Source organism: Myotis brandtii, unplaced genomic scaffold (genome assembly GCF_000412655.1).
Source record: "Myotis brandtii unplaced genomic scaffold, ASM41265v1 scaffold27, whole genome shotgun sequence".
Classification (NCBI taxonomy): domain Eukaryota; kingdom Metazoa; phylum Chordata; class Mammalia; order Chiroptera; family Vespertilionidae; genus Myotis; species Myotis brandtii.
Genome location: NW_005360272.1, coordinates 1134920 through 1138916, shown reverse-complemented (window position 1 = coordinate 1138916; position 3997 = coordinate 1134920).

Sequence of the window (3997 nt, the reverse complement as noted above, 5' to 3'; positions counted from 1 at the left end):
TAATTATCTGACTGTGATTGATGTATCCCAAGGTTCCTAGATCTCACTGAAACCGGCCCAGCCAAGGAGGCCTGGACTCTGGCTGTGGGCTGCTCACAGTAGGAGCTGACGGGTTCAGTGTAGTAATTCAGTGTGTGATATTTGTCATTGGTTGATTGGTGGGGAGGGGAGGGGTCCCTGAATGGAGAAGCGGGGGTTTGGCAAGAAGGAAGCAACACAGCTGTGGTCCAAGATGCCTTCTCCCCTGGGCAGTAACAACCAGGGCCTGGTCCATGCTCAGATGTGGGGCCCAGAGTTAGGATTTTGCTGCAGATCCCCTGGTTCAGTCCCCCTAGCTCCCTAAGGGGGTTTGTCTCTGTTCTCAGTCCTCTGGGTTTTTTTGCCACATGTCTTGCCTTTCCCTGACCAAATCCTGGTAGCGAACTCCCCATCCCAAGGGGGCTGATGCCCTTGGCCACTGCAGAGGATGGTAGCTTTATCCGGCTGCCTGAAAACTCCCAGCTCGGTCTCTTCCTCTACCACTGCTGTTCTCTGTCTGAGTCATTCTCTTCTTCCTGGGCTGAAGCAGCCATGGGAGCGACCCCAAACACAGGGTAGGCCTAGGTCAAAGCTGAGGATGAAAGGTGGTGCTGCTCACAGTCTCCATCCACGTGTTAGACCCTGGCTTTGGAGACCTCCCCTTCGGTCAGCATCTGAGCTCTGAGCCTGTGCCCTCAGAGTCCCAGAAATTGCCTCAAGACCGCAGAAGCCCTTGGAGAAAACCCATCAAAAGCCTGGCATTGACACACAGGGGCTTTCCCAGGCTCTCCTGGCACAAGCTGGCCCCCTGAGCTCAATGAGTCCCCTTCTGAGGGAGTGTGTCCCACTGCACTTTAATGTATCAGTCCCATCTCACCTCCCCAGTCCTGTTTCTGAAGCAGTTGATAAACTCACTCAACAAATATATATTGAGTACCTGCTTGTGCCAGGCACTATTCTTGGATTGAGAGAATGTGGGGCACATGGAGGCACCTGGGAAGCCCCCTGAGCCAGCCTTACATTTCTAACCAGGGCTGTCTCTCTGAGAGCATTTCTGCATTCTCTCCAATTATTGGACGTTGCCCACGGATGCCCGCCAGAGAGCCCAGGCTTATCAATTACCCCAAGGATAAATACGCTTAGCTGCTTTGGTGCTGACCTGGGACAGAACAAGAAACCAGAATAGTGTGCCTCTGTGGACACAAATGGGATGGAGGGAGGGCACAGAGCCCTGAACCTGGGCATCCCATGGCAGAATCAGCCACACACCCCCCAGAGCAAGCCAGGGGGCTGCTCCAGCTCCCCCTGAGTGCGACAGCACACTTGCCATGCACCAAGCTTCTTTTTACGTTCCTGATACAGAAGCCCTTTTCAACCTGAGAGCTCCCACTCGTTCTGGGCCAAAAGCTGGTGTAGCCCCACCCGCTCTGGCTCACCCAGAATTTGACTCAGGCACCCCATCTTTGCCGGAATCAGGCATCCTGAACACACTTCAGAGGGAGAATTATTTTTTTCTGGGTTCTCCACCTGCCTACAGACCCTGGGTGTGTGGCTTCAGGGCAGGGATGAGTGACCAGGCTTAGCTCATGGGCCAGTGGCGTTGGTGGAGATCTCTACCCCACCAATGCTCTGACCTTCCTTCCACGAGAGTCAGTCAGTGCCCCCAGGGAGGAGGGGAGCTGCAAGCTAAATCTAGGGCACTGCTTCCTCCCCATGCTCCTCTTCACAAAGAACATCGACGTTTGTCTTGTCTGTCGTCAACCTACTTTTCCTTTTTTCTTTTTTCTATTTCTCATTCTTTCTGTGCTGCCTCTCCACCCCAGAGACCATGTAGCATCGTGGAGAAGTCCCAGAGGGCGGGCAGGAGTGCTCGTGGCCATCCTGGCTCGGTGCCTGGCTCACCATGTGCCATACATCGACGTTTGTCTTGTCTGTCTTCCACCTCCTTTTCCTTTTTTCTTTTTTCTATTTCTCCTTCTTTCTGTGCTGCCTCTCCACCCCAGAGACCATGTAGCATAGTGGAGAAGTCCCAGAGGGTGGGCAGGAGTGCTCGTGGCCATCCTGGCTCGGTGCCTGGCTCACCATGTGCCATCGAGCTCGTCTGGGCTCTCCTGGGGCCTCGGTTCCCGTCGCACTTGTAAAAGGACGTGGATAAGCCAGATGCTCCCCAGGGCCTTTTTCTGCTCTGCCATCCCACAGACTTTCATTTTACTTTGCTTTCTCTGGATCTTTTCCATCTGAGAGGACAGGAAGTTCCAGGACCTGTTTCGGGTTTTGAATCCTGCAAGCACATTCCAAGACTGGCCTGAAATTGCATGAGCAACATCACTCTAATTTTTTTTCCCCCCAAAAGCACCTTACCAAACAACTGCAATGCTGTCCTGTTCCTTTTTACTCACACCCCTCTCTCTTCTCTGGTCCCCACGCTCCCCCACCTCAGTGCTCCGTGCTGTATGCGTGTGCTCTCTGTTCTTGTATACTCAATAAAAGTGAAATAAATGTGTTTGAAGCTCAACCACAAACTGCCTTGGTGATTCTCTCTCTCTCTCTCCTCTTCACTTTCTCTCCTCCCCTCCCCCTTGACTACCAGTACAAGTTGGCATTGTGAGAAGGGCTACAGTTGGAGGTGAGCGATCCCAGCACTTTCATTTTACTAATATTTGCAGCTCTGAATGTGGTACAGGTCTTGCATTAGGCTTTGCAATAAGGCAAAGTCCCTGCCCTCCAGGAAGTCACAGGCTAGTGGATAAAACAGGCAAGCAGTCAGAGACAGTTCCTGAGTGATCGGCACCAGGAAGGAAATGCAGAGTGGGTCACTAAAGGAGACCACCTTAAATAAGGCAGTCAATCATGGCCCCCTGGGGAAGTTATTTTTGAGCTGAATGAAGAGAAATATCCAGTGAGGTGAAGACCTTGAGTGAGAGCATTCTAGGCAGAAGGAACGGTTAGAATGTGGGCCACAGGACACAGTGGGGCTTGTGTATGGAGAGACAGCACGGTCCCACTTCCTCTTCCTGAAAAAAGAGCACCTACATCTGCATCTCCCTGCAAATCCCTCCATGGAAGCCAAGTGGATAGTGTAGACAGCAACCCCCAACCTCAGCCTCTGCCCACCACCTGCATGTAAGTTGCCATATTCCCATACATAATGCCTGTCTCAAAATTAACTCTGTAAAAAAAAAAGTTTATTTAAAAAGGAAACTATATTTCACAAATGGAAAGGATGTCTTCATAAAAATAAATGCAAAAATATTAAAATTAACAACCCACAATCCATGTCAACGTGAAACTCACCCCTTGGACTACCTGACGCACAGGTACCAGCACTTTCATTTGTATTCTACTAAGTGAGTCACCTCAGAACACTTCCTTTTTTAAAAATTAAATTTATTGGCATGACATCCTATATAATAAAGCGGTAATATGCAAACTGACCATCACTCCAACACACAAGATGGCCGCCCCCATGTGGACACAAGATGGCCTGCAGGGGAGGACAGTTAGGGGCGACCAGGCTGGCAAGGGAGGTCAGTTAGGGGCAATCTGGCCAGTAGGGGAGCAGTTAGGCGTCAATCAGGCTGGCAGGGGAGTGGTTAGGGGGTGATCAGGCTGGCAGGCAGAAATGGTTAGGAGCAATCAGGCAGGCAGGCAGGCAAGTGGTTGGGAGCCAGCAGTCCTGGATTGTGAGATGGATGTCCGACTGCCCGTTTAGGCCCGATCCCACTCGGGCCTAAATGAGCAGTCAGATATCCCTCGAGGGGTCCCAGATTGGAGAGTGTGCAGGCTGGGCTGAGGGACACATCCCCTCCCCCCCCCCGTGCACGAATTTCATGCACCAGGCCTCTAGTTGGCTAATAAGATCATATAGGTTTCAAAGTGTACATTCCTATGATACATGATTTGTATATTGCATTATGTGCCAGACCATCTTTCTTTTTTTAATTTTTAAAAAATTATCGTTGAAAGTATTACAGATGTC